The sequence below is a fragment of the Thalassophryne amazonica genome, chromosome 2, assembly GCF_902500255.1.
Source record: "Thalassophryne amazonica chromosome 2, fThaAma1.1, whole genome shotgun sequence".
Lineage (NCBI taxonomy): Eukaryota > Metazoa > Chordata > Actinopteri > Batrachoidiformes > Batrachoididae > Thalassophryne > Thalassophryne amazonica.
This window is the reverse complement of record NC_047104.1, coordinates 4,763,877-4,784,167: the sequence shown is the minus strand read 5'-3', so window position 1 is coordinate 4,784,167 and position 20,291 is coordinate 4,763,877. Positions and strand designations below refer to the sequence as shown.

Here is a 20,291-nt window from a genome sequence, read left to right as displayed (position 1 = left end):
GTACTGTGTTTCAGCCTCTGGGCAGACTTGGAGCGCACTGATGCGTAGAACCGTCCCAGTTCATGGCCGAGTGTGGCAGTGGGAAGCTTCTCGACCTCATCGTGTGAAACGCCACGTAAATCTTTCCCGTCGTCCTTCGCTAAAAATTCCTTGAACAGTGCAGAACTTTTCTTGATACTTTTCGCGGTACTCTCACTGTCTTTCTTGGATAGAAGAGCGTTTATCCCATCAGTATCCAACGGACACACACCTTCTGCTCTCCGCCATGATGTCGTCTGCAACGCATCACCCCTGCGCGTGCGCGAAACATTGTTGCCTCGTTATGACAAAATCAGTCCGCAATCACTCATAATGTTGCCCGAAATGATGCAAAATCAGTCAGTAATGTGGCTGTCGTTAACTTTGGATGATTTATTGTGAAAAGTATTGCAATTATTACAAGCGAATCAGCCAATCAGAACAAAGGATTTCAGTCAGATGTATAATAATTAAAAATACCACATTATTTGTCTGATCACAAAGATTCCAAAAAGGTATAGTTTGGATTATCTGCGACTGAATGTTCTGGAGTTCTAGAGTAAAAACAGCAAGAATGGGGACAAAGGTCAATTCCAGTTTGTACAGGGGTCAATCAAAAGTTAAAGTTTGTCCAGTTTTGGTAAAAAGTGATGCAAATTATTGGTTGAGCTAATGGAGTTAATAAATGGAATAGTTTTGTCTGTTTTGAGTATTTGGTCTGCAAAGTAAAGGTCAAACAAGGTCGACATCCACTGGATTCTGTGACATGTGACATATGTTACCCTGTAATGTGATAACTAAGCATGACAGATGGTGCAAACTGTAATTTTTTTACTTTTTAAAACCTTGTTGTCTTGGTCCTACATGGCTGGATCATTTTATCAGAGCAAGATGCAATTCTGTGTTGGTTATGAGATCTGGATTTTTATTTTCACTAAGTTAAATAAGTCACTGTATTTCTGCAGAGCTACTCGATGGCGGTGTACTTGGTGCAGCAGCAGTCGTCCACAGTGCTCTTACAAAGAATACGGGCCAAAGGCATCAGAAACCCAGACCACTCCAGAGCGCTCAGTGAGTACTCTTTCCCAGAATCCAAGACAAGCACATGTCAGTATGTTTATGATTTTAGGCAAACCCGCACTGGGGGGTGGGGGTGGGTGGGTGGTGAAGACAAGCTGTTTTCTTTTCCCTCTCTTTTTGTGATTGAGATGCATTTTTCATTGTTGCTGTTGTCTTGTGTTCATCTGCGGATGAAATAATATGAATTAATTTCAGCGCAGTCTTTCAAATCTGGACCACATACAGTCTCTGGCCTGCTGATGTCTCTCTCTGTCCCTGAAGTTGAACCACAAACTGCGGTTTTGCCCCTTTGAAAAGTCACCGGTCTAAAACCCTTAATGTCAGCCCCACGCTTAGCGCTCTGCTGCTGTGACTGTTATTATATGTCGCCAAACAGATCCCTGTCATTTGATTTGAGGATTGCATGTCACATGACATTCATTATTTGCCTTGTTGTATCGAGAAATATTCCATGTATTGTGTATTTTTGTCGGTATTTAATGATGACAAATTATTTCTGTGATCGTGAGAGCTAAGATGTTCACAGGGACATGCTGTTAGATGACAAATTGAACAAGTTCCTCTTGCAAATTTTTATTTATTTTTGCCGGGTTGAGAAAAGAGGACGTTTATACACACACACAGAAACTTCCTGCTCTGAGGAGAAACACCTGTCTAATGTTAAGCAAAATATGTAATGAGGCGGATCAATTTAGGTGTCATATAAAACAAATGAGTGTCTGTGTGATGTAAGAATGTTTGCATCTTGCAACACATGCAAACCTTCTTACATTGCACTCATACGCATTCACTATTTATTATCACATGAACCATTTATGAATTACAACTATTTCTAAAACACAGTCCCTCCCTTTTTAAGGCCATAAGTAATTGGACAGATGCAAGGATTGGTGTTAATACAAATCATTTTTACAGCCAGTTTTCTTTATAGACAGGTCAAGGGATACCTGAACATTCCCCAGTCACTGAATAAGTCTGTACATCGGTCATTAAATACGGACAGCGTGCTAACTGTACAGTGAGCGTGCGAGAAGGAGAGGAATGAAGGGAGCCTTTTCTCTGCTGCATCAGCAGTTAGGCAGCTTCATGATGGAGAACAGAGAAGTATCCTCTTAAAAAGATGTGAGATTTCAGATACTCCAGTATAGATTTTGTTCCCTGCGATGGCGACGGTGGAAATGTCAATGAGTGGGTGAGCGTTTGTCCATCAGAGCCAATGTCTCAAAAACAATAAAACCAGTCATCTTCTTCCACACCAAAGAATGTTTAAGAACCACAAACTATATTGCAGCTGGTGGACTTTGATATACCAGATTGATCAAAAAGGATTTTTTTTTTTTAAATTAATTAATTAATTTTGAATCGATTAGTTTGCTGACAGCAGACTTGAAGCATTTCTTTGAAATATTTTGAAACCTTTTGCAGCATCCATGTTTTGAAACATCGTTCCTCTGTCCGTATCCAAATGGAGTCATGGTGCGCTGGGCTGGGTCGGGCCTCGTTGTGCCACCAAGTGTTTCCAAATAAATATTTCAAAATGTTCCAGTCAATGAACAGAAATCATAGGTTTGATTCATAAAAAATATTTAAATGGAGAGGGGGTGGGAGTAAAAGGCTGCACTAAGCGCACGGTCTGGACGTGCACCGTTTTCCTTGTATGAAATTAACTGGAGATGCAACAGGTTAAAAACTGCAAGTCCAAAAAGACACATTCAGTGATGAATACATGAACATTCACTGACTCATCTGAAGACAACTGTCTGTAAAAGCAGTGATTTGTACAAAGTACTACATCACTCTTCAGGTCTTGGTCCCTGAACACGAAGTGACTGTGTACAAGTGGCTAGAAGTCCTACTGCAAACGGTTGATGTAATATTTTATTAAACCCCTTGAATTAAAGCTTAAATTCAACTCGGCGCTTTTGATTTGTTTCATTTCAGCATCATTGTATTGGAAAACACGAAGGGCAGAAACATGGAAAGGAGGATGTGTGGAACGAAGTGGGACTTTTAATTTGGAAGGTCCTTAAGTATTTGTCTGTTCTCTGCCTGTTCCATCCCTGTGTATATAATGAATTGGTTGCTGCGGCTACTGTTGCTAAGTAATAGTCCAGGCATGATTTGGGTTGTTGGACATACGTCCATCTGACTGTCGTATACAAGATATTTCGGTGCTCATATGGTTCTTGATTTATTCATTTTTTAATTCATGTAGTAGGATGTGGAACTTGTTTCCTGTTTCAATGAGTCATTTCTCCTCTAATATTATGTGGTGAGTGATTTATAAAATAAAAATATTTGAATTGCATTGAAGGCTCAGTCAGCCAGACACAGCAGGATGACATCATAGCTCCAGACCGCTGCTTCTCTTCTGAGTGACGAGGTTTCACTTTGAGCACCGACGGCGTCATCTGTTGTGTTTGTATGTTTTTGTTCCACCTGCAGTCAAAGAAAAGCTGACAGCCGACCCAGACAGCGAGATCGCCACAACCAGCCTCCGGGTGTCGCTGCTGTGCCCGGTAAAGACCATCCTTCAGTTTGTTTTTTTTATTCTCAGCACCGTACTTTCACAGTGGGGTGGGATTTATTACAACTACTACAAACCACAGAAAACAGCGTGTCTCTTTCCACTCGGCTCCGCCGCTCTTTTGTCAGCTCGGGAAGATGCGCCTGATGATCCCGTGCCGGGCGCTGACGTGTTCCCACCTGCAGTGCTTTGATGCCACACTCTACATCCAGATGAACGAGAAGAAGCCCACCTGGGTGTGCCCCGTCTGTGACAAGAAGGCCCCTTACGAGCACCTCATCATCGACGGGTAAGCAGCTTCATTTCCAGTTCTCGTCTTTGCCCGTCGTCTTCACGCGAGAATGAGATAAAAGCAAAACTCAGCTGCTCAACTGGAACATGACACAAGGACCCAAGATCCCTAAAATGACCAGGTCACAGACCTGCCCTCCTGTGTCACTTGGTCTTTGAAACAAAGCTGAATCATACTTTAATCTTCCGTTGTGTTTGTCGTTGTACAGCAGATTCTTTTAGCGTCAGTCCCTCCACCATTTACATTCCACTCCAACAGATAAAATGCAAGATGCTATGAATCCAAAACTACACATTTTTTGTTTCTGCCAACATTCACTTCGTTGCTTAGGTCACTATCATTGTGCAAAACATTCAAGCATTTGAACGCTTGTTTTTCATTTTATTCATGTAAATCTGTGCATTTGCTCATGTTTTGCAATGAATTCATATTTTCATTTTTGTTTTTTAAACTTACAGATTTTGTATCTGAACTCTTATTCACTCCGTCACATTGACTACACTCTGCTGTCATGCTGCCTCTATGGCCCCCTGGTGGCTACTTTCAGTGTGAAGAATTTGGCTCTAAATTGGTCTTAACAAGGCTGCAGAATGCTGGAATATTTCCAGAATTACAGTTTGTAGTTCTAAATTTAGAAGTCGTTAAACACACCCCATCTCACAGTGTTGAAGGAAAGCTATATAAAAAGGTTAAATCCAGAATTAAAATAAAAAAAAATTGTGGTAGATGTATGTGCACATCAGAATTCATTGACCTTTGACAGGATATAAGAGCTGTATCTCTGAAAACTGTTGTGAAAATCTGACCATTATTTTTTAAGATATCCTGCACAGACAGACAGATGCACGCACGCACAGGTTTGACTGGTTGTTAAAGTGAATTATGATCTTTGGATGGTTAATTTGTAGATGACTAAAGTATGTTGCAGGCCACACCCACTTAACACTGGACAACACAACAAACAGACGTGTTTTTGGAGGGCAGAAGATGACTGCTACACGTTCAGGCATGTTTTGTGTGCATGCCGTTATTTTATTTATTTCTTGTCCTTTCAGGCTTTTTGTGGAGATCTTGAACAGCTGCACGGACTGTGATGAGATCCAGTTCAAGGAGGACGGCAGCTGGGCTCCCATGGAAGTCAAAGAAGGAGGTGCAGGAGGTCTCCTCTGCTGCCATACAACAACGGGCTGGACGGTAAGGTGGGGCGCAGCGCTGAGCTCAGCCTCCTGCCTAAAGGCCCACAGTTTATGTTGTGGATCTGGATTTGGCTGGTGGACCAGATCAACTACGGAATGTCAGACGTGCCTGAGATTCAGTAGTTGATCTGTTCTTTCATTGATGCTGTGCTCAAAGACTCCACTTCAGTGCTGGAGCTGTCGGTGATAAAGAAGTGTTTGGAATTCTCCCTGGCACATACAGGAAAAAGTGACCCAGAATGCTTCATCAGCATGTATTTTTTTTCTTCTTTTCTTAAGTCGGTGCAAACTATAAATATTTCCCAGTCCAGCTTATGGACCATGTCTGGACAATGAAAGAATAAAAAGACGCAAAGGTGAGGATGACGATGTTAAAAGACCGTCATTGGGATTCGTGGAACTTTGCAGTATCAAAGCATATGAAGCCTCGTGTAGCTCGAAGCTGCGTCGGACACCGGGACGATATTCTTGGTGACTGTAGCAGGATGCGGTTGCGTTTTAGGGTATGTATCTATTATTTGTTACTTATTGTGTCCCATCTGTATTTTTAATGCTAGCTGCGCCAGTCACAGTGCAACAGGAAGTACACCTGACTGTAAATCCCTTCAAAATAAGACAAATAATTATGGACCCCCTTACGTACCCCGGATGTGACCATATGCAGTAGGGAAAACTATCTGGTAATTTTTCCAACTTGTGTGCTGTTACCACGAAAAGTAGCTTAAAATTTGTTTTTCTGGTCCTCTGACAAGCTTTTTTTTTAAAAAAAAAAAAAAAAAAAAATCTCCCCAAAACAGAAAGTTAAACAGATTTTTGTTTGTAATGGCTGGTTATAGTGGAGGCAGATATGTGCAATATTTGAGGTGAATCGTGACTTTGACGATAAAAGCATGAAATTTGTCACAGTTAGAGCATACCAACCAGATATGTTTTGGCTATAGGGGCATCACAGAGATGGCCATTTTTCAAGATGGCTGCCATGAGTTGTTGTTGTATCAGTTTCTCAGACTCTCTAGAACATCAATAGTGATATTATACATGTTTTCGAACTGTAACTAATGAGAGTACAACACAGTACCCTTCTTCTCAATGTTTCATTAATTGCTGGTTACTTGAAGTATCCAGTAGATGGAGCTCTAAAATAGTCTGACCTGCAGCAGCTTTTTGTCATCCACTGTTCTCTGCAGTAAGTGTTGTTGGTGCAGATTTGATTGCTGCAAGAAATGTATGAGCAGTTTTTCTCAATACTCAACAATGAAGATGTAAAAGTTTTTAATTAAATGCATTTATATGAGCACTATATTTATTAATTCTCATTATTAATCATCTCCCTCCCAACTCTTCTGTACTTTGCTGCACAGTGAAACTGTCTGATAAGACCGTAGTCTCTCGCTACCAGATACTATAAAATTTGCCGCTAACCCTGCCCACTCTTGAGGCCAACTGTTAATTACTTTTCCAGTTGACAGAGTTTTAATCAAGTAAATAGGAGTTGGACATGGTCAGAAAAATTGCCGGGCAAGTAAATAGGAGTTGGAAGCAATATCCAGCGAGTAAGTGCAAACGACACATTATTTACTTGCACTGCCAACAATGAGACCACGCCTGACCACACCCACCACAATTCAGTGATACAAGACTCCACCCAACTATTAACCACTCCCTACTATTATACACCCAAGTCCTATTTAGTCTTCCGAAGGTTACAGAAGACTAGACATCTTCATGAAGGCAAGTAAGTAGGACCTGGGAGCAAGAGACCTAGTTGGTCAAACAAAATTTTGCCTGGGAGGAAAAGGTTAAGCAAGCTAGCTAGCTAACATATTTGGCTAACATCAACAATCTTGCTGAGTAGCAAGCATTTATGAAGGGGCTGTAAGTACATACACAGCATATTTCAAACTGATTTGAACATGTTATTTCTTTGGTCAAAACATTGGTATTCAGTTGGTTTGGGTCCAATGCCAGTCTCAATTTTTGGGACTAATTTTTATGTACATTTGTATGCTTTCAGCCGACCTTGACTGGCTTGATGCAGCAGGTGCAGGTGCCCTGACACTTGCACGACTTTGAGCTGAGCACGTACACGCACTTCATCGTGACACTTCCACTGGCTGTGTTCCCAGCTGGACGCTGCACTTTAGTATACTGGATGCTGCTTATATAAAATTATTATGTTGTGGTGGATTAATCATTTTCTGTCAGAGATGGCTGAAAACACCTGTAATTGCTTCCGGAATCACAGAAGACTGTTGCAGTTGGAACTTTCTCTCTCTCTCTCTCTCTCTCATCTGCTCCATGAGGTGGAGAACATATTGGAACCGTCTAAAAGGTATTTGTAATATTTACAGGTGTATGTTTAGGTTGGGCCCCCCTGATAATTTTCATGATTTTCCTTTATAAATCATTGGTTGTCTGGATCAGAAATTTCAGTTAAATATATCATATAGCAGACGAGCACAGTGATATTTGAGAAGTGAAATGAAGTTTATAGGATTTACAGAAAGTGTGCAATAATGATTTAAACAAAATTAGGCAGGTGCATAAATTTGGGCACCCCAACAGAAAAATACATCAATATTTAGATCCTTCTTTGCAGAAATAACAGCCTCTAATGCTTACTATAGCTTCCAATGAGAGTCTGGTTCTGGTTGACGGCATTTTGGACCATTCTTCTTTACAAAACACTCAGGTTTGTTGGTTCCCGAGCATGGACAGCCCACTTAAGTCACACCACAGAATTTTCAATAATATTCAGGTCTGGGGGACTGAGATGGCCATTCCAGAACATTGTACTTGTTCCTCTGCATGAATGCCTTAGTAGATTTTGAGCAGGTTTAGGGTCGTTATCTTGTTGAAAGATCCAGCCCCGGCACAACTTCAACTTTGTCACTGATTCATGAACATTGTTCTCAAGAATCTGCTGATATTGACTGGAATCCATGTGATCCTCAACTTAACAAGATTCCCAGTACCTGCACTGGCCACACAGCCCCACAGCATGATGGAACCACCTCCAAATTTTACAATGTATCATGATAACGATAAAAATAACGATAATTATATTTAAAAGAGCCTGGTAATAAAAAAAAGTTGAACCATGGTAACTAAATACACTCATATCTAAATGTAAAGTGCATTTATTTATGCAAAAACATGACCAGTGCAAAGTAAACAGAGCAAAATGAGCAACATGTAAAATACTAAACTTTCTGTAAACTTAAATTTAACAGTTTCCAACTGTTAGAAAGGTGCAAAACAAGCAATATGTAAATCATGCTGAACCTTCTAAACATGAACTTAGCATGAGTTTCAAAAAGTTATGGCGTGGTTTAAAGATTTTTGGTTAAGAAAACCAACATATTAACGTGCTCGGTTTTAGTAGTGTTCTTTGGCAAGTTACCACATTACCACCAGAACTAACACTCTCTCTGATGGTGCAATCGTAGCCGGAATACACAGGTATTCGTGGCTAATCGACTGACTGCAGGAAAAATTTGGCCAAATAATAGGTCACAGACAGCATCAGTCAGTTCTTGCCATGGTTACTTTTCTTGTAAGGAATGCTGTGAGCAAATGCATTTGTATTTTCGACTGAGAAAGTTTTGACTTGAGCTTCTTCTTCTTGAGGTTCTGTCTGCTTCTTGATGCACTCTTTGTACTCAACTTTGTGATTGTTTTTGAGATGGAAAAACAAATTTGTCGTGTTTCCTCCTTTTGCATTCACAGTAGCTTTACAAATGTTACAATATTACTGTCTCTTGCTCCACGTCTGCTTTGTAGAAACCAAATAGTTGCCAAATGACGGAGGTACCCTCCCCATTTAGCAACAATCTCATCATCTGCTTGTCTCTGCGTCTCCTCTGCCTTCAGCCATGCTTGTTTTGGTCTCTTCTGTTGTCTTTCTGCCGCCGCTCTGCGACGCCGCTCTGCTACACGTGCGGCTCTGTGACGTCAGTAAGGTCAGGGCTGTGAAATGAAAATTGTGAAATCCGAGGAAAATTCCCAGGGGGTCCGGGTGGGCGCAGCCACCCAGGAGCCAGGGTCTAGGGCCTTGTGGGGCCCCAGAAACCAAATTAAATTGAATGAAAGAAAAAAGGCATATAATCTTTCTGAAATTCTGTTTGAACAGCACAATGTTTTTTTCCAGAGAGAGAAAAAAATTCTTACCAGTTCACTTTTCCCGTTATCTTTCACGTGTGTTGATGAAGCCAGCAACAATTCCACGGATTCTTGTCCTTATCACACTTTTCAAACCGTCTTTCTCACCATCTCGCTCTGTCTGATGTCGCTCTGTGACACAGACATGCTGCAAAATTCTTCTTTTAAAACTTGAAAGTTCTAAATGTTTGCGATGTCCACATGCTACGTTCAGCTAGCTTCGCACAGGAGCCACACAGCGTCACCGCAGCAACCAACCAGTCCCGCTTTACGACACTGTTGTAACAGCCAGGCTTTTGAGTGGCATTTATTCTCCTCGAAACTCCGCGGATTCCGAGAACTGATTTGTATCTGTAATACACAGATCAATGTCCGCGGACTTATCAAACTTGCTGATGTTGTAAAATAAAAAGAGAACGCGTTGCAATAAGCATTTTAAAAACTCAGTAACGATCATGATTAAAGAGTACAACACTAACATCCCTGCCCCCTCCCCATGATGAAATCCGCGGATCCACGGAGTTTTCACAGCCCTGTAAGGTGCGCTGCGTGGTTGCACACAGTGTCTCAACCCTGCCTCTCTTTTGTTTAAGTTTTATGTTCTTACCGGTGAGACGAAATTTCTTACCGGTAGAATTATTATTACCGGTATAAAAAAATTATTGCCCAACCCTAAGCACCTTATTCCAAAATGAGCTGGCTTGTCCAAATGTGCTTTAGCATACCTCAAACGACTCTGTGTCGTGTATGCAGAAAAGTCTTTCCTCGCATTACAGCATCATGCAGCATCTCTTTGTGCAAAGTGCGCTGTATAGTTGAACAATGTACAGAGAAACTATCTGCAGCAAGATCATTTGTAGGTCTTTGGAACAGGTCTGTGGGTTGACTGTGACTGTTCTCACCATCCTTCGCTTCAGCTTATCTGAGATTTTTCTTGGCCTGGCTAAAATATCTTTGGAGTATGCTCGATGTTTTATCATCAAGTCACGATTCATCACATATCTGCTCGGCTATTAATAATGTTCTTTTATTGGCCTATAAAATATTTGTGCTTGCCATAACTTGGTGCTGAGTTCACTTCCAGTTTTTCTCCGAGGGTCGGGTGGAGAGAAATTTACCAGCAGCAGCACGTCAGACTAAAACCTGGTCTGATGGATACGGTGCATCCGGAAAGTATTCACAGTCACAGTGGAAGTTCACTTCTTCCACATTTTGTTATGTTGCACTTATTTCCAAAATGGAGTCAATTCTTTTATCCCCCCTCACAAATTCTCTCACAACAACCCCATAATGACAACATTCTCCTACGATGGCTCAGTTTTAGATGGGCAGCCAGCTCTCGAAGAGTCCTGTGGATCGAACTTCTTCCATTTACAGATGATTTCCATTTACAGACTGTTCCATTAAAGATGATGCTTTGAAGTGGAGGCCACTTCAAAGCAGCAGAAATGTTTCTGTACCCTTCCCCAGATTTGTGCCTAGGTCTACAGACAATTCCTTTGACTTCATGCTTGGTTTGTGCTCTGACATGCACTGTCAGCTGTGGGACCTTAAATGGACTGCATTTATATAGCGCTTTTCCATCTGCATCAGACGCTCAAAGCTTTACAAATAATGCCTCACATTCACCCTGATGTGATCCCATACAAGCCATACAAGGTGCTCGCTACACACCGGGAGCAATAAGGGATTAAAGACCTTGCCCAAGGGCCCTTAGTGATTTTCCAGTCAGGCCGGGATTTGAACCGATCTCAAGCCCCAACGCTTTAACCACTAGACAGGGGTGCTCGTTATGTTGATCGCAATCTACTGGTCAATCGCGGAGGTAGTACTGGTCGATCGCGGCATGACATTAAAAAAATAGATGTCAGCCTATTATCCATCCCGTCACTTGATTGACATAAAGGGCAACCAGTCAGATGACAACTCAATTTTGACCTTTAGGTCACCGCTCATGCGCAAACAGCGGCGCTAAGCGCGGCAAAATTTACAAGCTAGTCAGCGAATTACCTCCGATTTTAAGCCCTTGCTAAAGCTTATGGTCATCAAAATGAGGTGAGCAAGCTGGACCAAGTAAGAAGCAAAAACAGTACACTTTCATATGGAATGGGAGGTGGACTTTTTTTCCACGATGTCATTTTGGAGTGCGTTTGCCTCATCTGCCAGTCTACCATCGCAGAGTACCAAAGAAGGGAAATGTGAGTGCCATTTTCGGACTGTTCATGGAAAATATGACACTGACTTCCCTCCGAAAAGCCAGCTGAGAAGAGAAAGGTGGAGGAACTAAAATCCCAGTTGTCCGAACAGCAGTCATTTTTCACTCAACAAACTTTAAAAGCAAAAGCCGCCACCGAAGCATCATTCCGGGTGAGTTACGTCATCGTTAAAAACAATAAGTCCTTCCAAGACGGAGAGATGGTAAAAGAGGCATTGGTTGAAGCAGCTGACTCATTGTTCTGAGACTTCAAAAATAAGGCAGAGATATTATCTTCAATCAAAGCTCTGCAGCTGTCAAGACATACAGTTAACGGCGCTGTGAAGCCATGGCTGAGGATTTAAGACAGCAAATGTGGAAGGACATCGGAGATTATAGGTTATAGTCTAGTGACTAGACTATAACCTTACATACGTCTACATACACTCAACAAAAATATAAACGCAACACTTTTGGTTTTGCTCCATTTTGTATGAGATGAACTCAAAGATCTAAACTTTTCACATACACAATATCACCATTTCCCTCAAATATTGTTCACAAACCAGTCCTAAATCTGTGATAGTGAGCACTCTCCTTTGCTGAGATAATCCATCCCACCTCACAGGTGTGCCATATCAAGATGCTGATTAGGACACCATGATTAGTGCACAGGTGTGCCTTAGACTGCCCACAATAAAGGCCACTCTGAAAGGTGCAGTTTTGTTTATTGGGGGGGATACCAGTCAGTATTTGGGTGTGACCACCATTTTCCTCATGCAGGCAACACATCTCCTTCACATAGAGTTGATCAGGTTGTCAATTGTGACCTGTGGAATGTTGGTCCACTCCTCTTCAATGGCTGTGTGAAGTTGCTGGATATTGGCAGGAAGTGGTACACGCTGTCGTATACGCCCGGTCCAGAGCATCCAAACATGCTCAATGGGTGGACCTGTCCGGTGAGTATGCCGGCCATGCAAGAAACTGGGACATTTTCAGCTTCCAAGAATTGTGTACAGATCCTTGCAACATGGGGCCGGCATTATCCTGCTGCAACATGAGGTGATGTTCTTGGATGTATGGAACAACAATGGGCCTCAGGATCTCGTCACGGTATCTCTGTGCATTCAAAAATGCCATCAATAAAATGCACCTGTGTTCTTCGTCCATAACAGATGCCTGCCCATACCATAACCCCACCGCCAGCATGGGCCACTCGATCCACAACACTGACATCAGAAAACCGCTCACCCACATGACGCCACACACGCTGTCTGCCATCTGCCCTGAACAGTGTGAACCGGGATTCATCCGTGAAGAGAACACCTCTCCAACGTGCCAAATGCCAGCGAATGTGAGCATTTGCCCACTCAAGTCGGTTACGACGACGAACTGGAGTCAGGTCGAGACCCCGATGAGGACGACGAGCATGCAGATGAGCTTCCCTGAGACAGTTTCTGACAGTTTGTTCAGAAATTCTTTGGTTATGCAAACCGATTGTTTCAGCAGCTGTCCAAGTGGCTGGTCTCAGACGATCTTCAATCAATCAATCAATCAATTTTTTTATATAGCGCCAAATCACAACAAACAGTTGCCCCAAGGCGCTTTATATTGTAAGGCAAGGCCATACAATAATTATGTAAAACCCCAACGGTCAAAACGACCCCCTGTGAGCAAGCACTTGGCTACAGTGGGAAGGAAAAACTCCCTTTTAACAGGAAGAAACCTCCAGCAGAACCAGGCTCAGGGAGGGGCAGTCTTCTGCTGGGACTGGTTGGGGCTGAGGGAGAGAACCAGGAAAAAGACATGCTGTGGAGGGGAGCAGAGATCGATCACTAATGATTAAATGCAGAATGGTGCATACAGAGCAAAAAAAAGAAAGAAACAGTGCATCATGGGAACCCCCCAGCAGTCTACGTCTATAGCAGCATAACTAAGGGATGGTTCAGGGTCACCTGATCCAGCCCTAACTATAAGCTTTAGCAAAAAGGAAAGTTTTAAGCCTAATCTTAAAAGTAGAGAGGGTGTCTGTCTCCCTGATCTGAATTGGGAGCTGGTTCCACAGGAGAGGAGCCTGAAAGCTGAAGGCTCTGCCTCCCATTCTACTCTTACAAACCCTAGGAACTACAAGTAAGCCTGCAGTCTGAGAGCGAAGCGCTCTATTGGGGTGATATGGTACTACGAGGTCCCTAAGATAAGATGGGACCTGATTATTCAAAACCTTATAAGTAAGAAGAAGAATTTTAAATTCTATTCTAGAATTAACAGGAAGCCAATGAAGAGAGGCCAATATGGGTGAGATATGCTCCAGATATATTCCAGATATGTTCCTCTAGTCCAGCCTAGAGGAAATAAATGCATGAATTAGTTTTTCAGCATCACTCTGAGACAAGACCTTTCTGATTTAGAGATATTCCGTAAATGCAAAAAAGCAGTCCTACATATTTGTTTAATATGCGCTTTGAATGACATATCCTGATCAAAAATGACTCCAAGATTTCTCACAGTATTACTAGAGGTCAGGGTAATGCCATCCAGAGTAAGGATCTGGTTAGACACCATGTTTCTAAGATTTTGTGGGGCCAAGTACAATAACTTCAGTTTATCTGAGTTTAAAAGCAGGAAATTAGAGGTCATCCATGTCTTTATGTCTGTAAGACAATCCTGCAGTTTAGCTAATTGGTGTGTGTCCTCTGGCTTCATGGATAGATAAAGCTGGGTATCATCTGCGTAACAATGAAAATTTAAGCAATACCGTCTAATAATACTGCCTAAGGGAAGCATATATAAAGTGAATAAATTGGTCCTAGCACAGAACCTTGTGGAACTCCATAATTAACTTTAGTCTGTGAAAAAGATTCCCCATTTACATGAACAAATTGTATCTATTAGACAAATATGATTCAAACCACCGCAGCGCAGTGCCTTTAATACCTATGGCATGCTCTAATCTCTGTAATAAAATTTTATGGTCAACAGTATCAAAAGCAGCACTGAGGTCTAACAGAACAAGCACAGAGATGAGTCCACTGTCCGAGGCCATAAGAAGATCATTGTAACCTTCACTAATGCTGTTTCTGTACTATGATGAATTCTAAAACCTGACTGAAACTCTTCAAATAGACCATTCCTCTGCAGATGATCAGTTAGCTGTTTTACAACTACCCTTTCAAGAATTTTTGAGAGAAAAGGAAGGTTGGAGATTGGCCTATAATTAGCTAAGATAGCTGGGTCAAGTGATGGCTTTTTAAGTAATGGTTTAATTACTGCCACCTTAAAAGCCTGTGGTACATAGCCAACTAACAAAGATAGATTGATCATATTTAAGATCGAAGCATTAAATAATGGTAGGGCTTCCTTGAGCAGCCTGGTAGGAATGGGGTCTAATAAACATGTTGATGGTTTGGATGAAGTAACTAATGAAAATAACTCAGACAGAACAATCGGAGAGAAAGAGTCTAACCAAATACCGGCATCACTAAAAGCAGCCAAAGATAACGATACGTCTTTGGATGGTTATGAGTAATTTTTTCTCTAATAGTTAAAATTTTGTTAGCAAAGAAAGTCATGAAGTCATTACTAGTTAAAATTAATGGAATACTCAGCTCAATAGAGCTCTGACTCTTTGTCAGCCTGGCTACAGTGCTGAAAAGAAACCTGGGGTTCTTATTTTCTTCAATTAGTGATGAGTATAAAGATGTCCTAGCTTTACGGAGGGCTTTTTTATAGAGCTACCTAGATCTTGGAGGTGAACATGCTGGATGTGGAGGTCCTGGGCTGGTGTGGTTACACGTGGTCTGCGGTTGTGAGGCTGGTTGGATGTACTGCCAAATTCTCTGAAACGCCTTTGGAGACGGCTTATGGTAGAGAAATGAACATTCAATACACGAGCAACAGCTCTGGTTGACATTCCTGCTGTCAACATGCCAACTGCACGCTCCCTCAAATCTTGCGACATCTGTGGCATTGTGCTGTGTGATAAAACTGCACCTTTCAGAGTGGCCTTTTATTGTGGGCAGTCTAAGGCACACCTGTGCACTAATCATGGTGTCTAATCAGCATCTTGATATGGCACACCTGTGAGGTGGGATGGATTATCTCAGCAAAGGAGAAGTGCTCACTATCACAGATTTAGACTGGTTTGTGAACAATATTTGAGGGAAATGGTGATATTGTGTATGTGGAAAAAGTTTTAGATCTTTGAGTTCATCTCATACAAAATGGGAGCAAAACCAAAAGTGTTGCGTTTATATTTTTGTTGAGTGTATAACCTTATATGTAGACAGGTGTGTGTCTTTCCAAATCATGTCCAATCAACTGAATTTACCCCAGGTGGACTCCAGTTAAGCTGCAGAAACATCTTGAGGATGATCAGTGGAAACAGGAGGCAACTGAGCTTGATTTTGAGCTTCATAGCAAAGGCTGTGAATACGTATGTACATGTAATTTACGTATTAGTTTTTTATTTTTAATAAATTTGGAAAAATCTCAAAGTTTTTTCACATTGTCATTATTAGGGATGGGTATTGACAAGATTTTATCGATATCGATGCCATTATCGATTCTGCTTATCGATCCTATTCCTTATCGATTCCCTTATCGATACCTCATTAATTTTGTACTAAAAGTAGGCTTTACAGGTTTTCTATGTATTTCAGTCTGAAAGTAAATAAATATGAAATTGGTCACTGTATCCTTGATCTCTTTACAGAAATAAAAATAAACAAACCGGTGTTTCACTTTGAAGTTATTAATTCCGACTGGATTCTATCATTCTAACTTGACTCGTCAGAGAGCCGCGTAGTGTTTGGAGCTGTGTGAACAGAACGGAGGACAATTCTCGTTTCTTTCTCCCAACAAGACAGGAGTCCCAGTTAGTAACTTTAATCTGCACAAAAGTGACTCACTATTGACATATTCAGGAATGAAAGTGGTGAAAAACAAAAAAAGCTGAAACCCAAAATTACCCCCCAACACCACCCGCATGAAAATGTTTGGATTCTAGAAGCTCTGAAATACATTCTGGGACTATTCCAGACAATAAACTGCAGTGAGTGCAGCATCCATTTAGTGAGGGGAAAAAAAACAACTTTCCTTATTTAAATTAATTCCAGTAGTATTCTGCTCTTACTAGGATGCAGCAGTTTTCTAGTTTGGCAGAAAGTTCTGGAGGAAATCACTGAAGAAATTAACACATTGAAAATATGGTTTGACCGAAACAAACTGTCATTAAACTTAAATAAGACAGGGATGAAATGGAGGTGTAAGAGTCACTAGGTGTTCACAGGAAACACTTATTTATTTCTATATGTATTTATTTATTATGTATGTTCATTGTTAGTTGTTTTATATTTTCTGTTGTATTTCTATTCAGGTTCTTTTTGTCTCTTTCTCTAAAATTGTATATAATAAGTATATATTGTTTATAATAATCATTAGATTATTAATATATAAACAAAAATAAATTTAAGAAATATTACAATTTGAAAACAAATGCACCTGAATGTGATGACAGCTGCAACTGCTTAATGCTAACTTTTAACATTGAAAATGCCATAGACATGCTAACGCGTTAGCATCACTCCTGTTTTTAAGTTATAAAATACATCTATCAACTGTTTCAGAAGACCATAACAGGTCGGTTTAGCATAGAAAAGGTAAATAATACTCACAGACGTATGCTCTTTAGGGTTTTAGCGGGGGAAAATTAAGTGAAAGAAAGAAAGAATAAACAAAGCAGTAGATCAAAGCATTGCTTCAATCTGCGAACCACTGCTTCGATTGGTTCAAGCTTCAAAGCAAAGCCGCGCTGCAGAAAAGTTGAATACGGACCCGCTGCAGGGTCTGTAATCAATGTAGAGAAATGATCATTTTCCTGACAAACACCCCCAAAAACAGCGGCCACTCTGAAGGACCGATAACAGAATCATTATAATAAGCACAAAGCTTATTGATGTCAGTGGATCGAATCATTTCTTAACGATACCTGAAAGGAACTGGTTCTCGATACCCATCCCTAGTCATTATGGGGTATTGTGTGTGGACTTTTGAGGGAAAGAATTAATTTGATCCATTTTGGAGTAAGGCTGTAACATAACAAAATGTGGAAAAAGTAAAGCGCTCTGAATACTGGATGGACTGTATTCTGGCAGATCAGAAGGTCATGGAAGGTCAAAGGCCCACCAGACAGGAAACTATTTTGAACACTTCAGCGAGCTCCCAAGTTGCTCCCAGTGTGCAGTTGAATGCATGCGTGTGAATATGAAGCTGTATATAAATGCAGTTCATTCACCGTTTATTTCCATTGTGATCAAACTTTAAGAATGTAAATTACAGCTTCATCCAGTGATTTCAGACTCATGTTCTTCCGTGTGGGGGATGTGTGTATGATTACCAGCGACAGATTTATTTTGCTCAAAGACAATACAATGAAGCTGAAAGTTAAATTTATCTGAAAAAGAGGAGCTCGTCTCTGAATCTCTGCTTTGTTTACACGCCGTCAGTTTGAATTTTGTCAGGCCTCCATCATAATACGCATGAGTAAACTGCCTGTCTCCATGGTAACAAAGCATGTCATGAATTGGTGTGTGCACTGAATGAAGCCCCCCCCCCCCCCCGCTTTCTCTGCTGCTCTGCAGGTTCGTGCCGGTCATCTGCAGGTTCGGAGCAGCGGAGCTCCTTGTCATCCGGTCACGGTGACGGCGCTGATAGCAACAAAGTGGAAGTCATCGATTTGACACTGGACAGCTCATCAGACGACGAAGGCCAAGACTCACCGTCGGCTCCGCTGCCGCTGCCTCCTCCCCCCAAAAGAGCCTGCCCCTCCCTGTCCCCAACCTCGCCACCTGTCGTCAACAAAAGGTCAAACACCAGCGACTCCTTCACAGGAAGTCTGTGTTTCGTTTTAGTGGTTCAGATGGTTTGCATTATGCTTTTTTGATGTGTAAAATTATAATTTTATAACCTTTTTCATCATATATGGTTAAAATTGCACACTTGCTGTATTTTCCAGAGTGTAACTTGCATTTTTTTTGTTAGTAATTTGGGAGGACCCACGACTTATATACCAAAAAATCACAAGTTTGTTATAAATAATAATAATATTTATATAAGATTAATCAAAGCACTAAACAAAATAAACTCCAGTAATAAAAGAAGGAATGACAATAATAAAAAGTACACCACAATGTGTAAAAATCCCAACTTAAAGAGCTGATAATATTGAAAAAGGTGTGATTTTCCTCTTCAAGAGGCATTTTTTAACAGGTGTGACTTGTACTCTGGAAAATAGGGTAAATACATCTAGATACACTGAACAGAGCAGGGTCATTCCTAGTGCTGGGTTGAAAAGATCGATTCGCCGATTTTAAATCGATTCTTGTTTTCATTCCCACAGCTCGATTCATACAGCCAAAGATATATATATATAATAAACGCAACACTTTTGGTTTTGCTCCCATTTTGTATGAGATGAACTCAAAGATCTAAATCTTTTTCCACATACACAATATCACCATTTCTCTCAAATATTGTTCACAAACCAGTCTAAATCTGTGATAGTGAGCACTTCTCCTTTGCTGAGATAATCCATCCCACCTCACAGGTGTGCCATACCAAGATGCTGATTAGACACCATGATTAGTGCACAGGTGTGCCTTAGCCTGCCCACAATAAAAGGCCACTCTGAAAGTTTTATCACACAGCACAATGCCACAGATGTCGCAAGATTTGAGGGAGCGTGCAGTTGGCATGCTGACAGCAGGAATGTCAACCAGAGATGTTGCTTGTGTATTGAATGTTCATGTCTCTACCATAAGCCGTCTCCAAAGGTGTTTCAGAGAATTTGGCAGTACATCCAACCAGCCTCACAACCGCAGACCACGTGTAACCACACCAGCCCAGGACCTCCACATCCAGCATGTTCACCTCCAAGATCGTCTGAGACCAGCCACTCGGACAGCTGCTGAAACAATCGGTTTGCATAACCAAAGAATTTCTGCACAAACTGTCAGAAACCGTCTCAGGGAAGCTCATCTGCATGCTTGACGTCCTCATCGTGGTCTCGACCTGACTCCAGTTTGTCGTCGTAACCGACTTGAGTGGGCAAATGCTCACATTCGCTGGCGTTTGGCACGTTGGAGAGGTGTTCTCTTCACGGATGATGCGAAGGAGATGTGTTGCACTGCGTGAGGCATATGGTGGTCACACCAGATACTGACTGGTATCCCCCCCAATAAAACAAAACTGCACCTTTCAGAGTGGCCTTTTATTGTGGGCAGTCTAAGGCACACCTGTGCACTAATCATGGTGTCTAATCAGCATCTTGGTATGGCACACCTGTGAGGTGGGATGGATTTTCTCAGCAAAGGAGAAGTGCTCACTATCACAGATTTCAACTGGTTTGTGAACAATATTTGAGGGAAATGGTGATATTGTGTATGTGGAAAAAGTTTTAGATCTTTGAGTTCATCTCATACAAAATGGGAGCAAAACCAAAAGTGTTGCGTTTATATTTTTGTTGAGTATATATAACGACGGTGGCGCATGCTCATGCAGCAACCAGCAGCAAGAGAGTGTCTCGTCAGTTTGTATGAGTTTATTTTAAGTGTTATGGTACCAGGTGCAGCATTTTTTTTTCTGTCACGATTGCTAACGTATGGTTCTGTGAGTCTTATTGGTTTCCCTGAGTGTACCTGTGGGAATATGGAGATAATAGCGTTGATTCTGCTGTGGATGGTGTCCTGCTCTGGGGTGTGCCTCAGGTCGCTTCCTCCTGGGTTGTCAGCACCGCGGATCCAGTACAGCAGGGAGTTTCTTCTTCAA

General features: G+C 41.5%; 1 pseudogene; it reads left to right on the top strand.

Annotated features, from left to right (window-relative positions):
• The window catches only part of LOC117521826, a 136,224-nt pseudogene that overhangs the window by 94,053 nt on the left and 21,880 nt on the right, over positions 1-20,291 (top strand).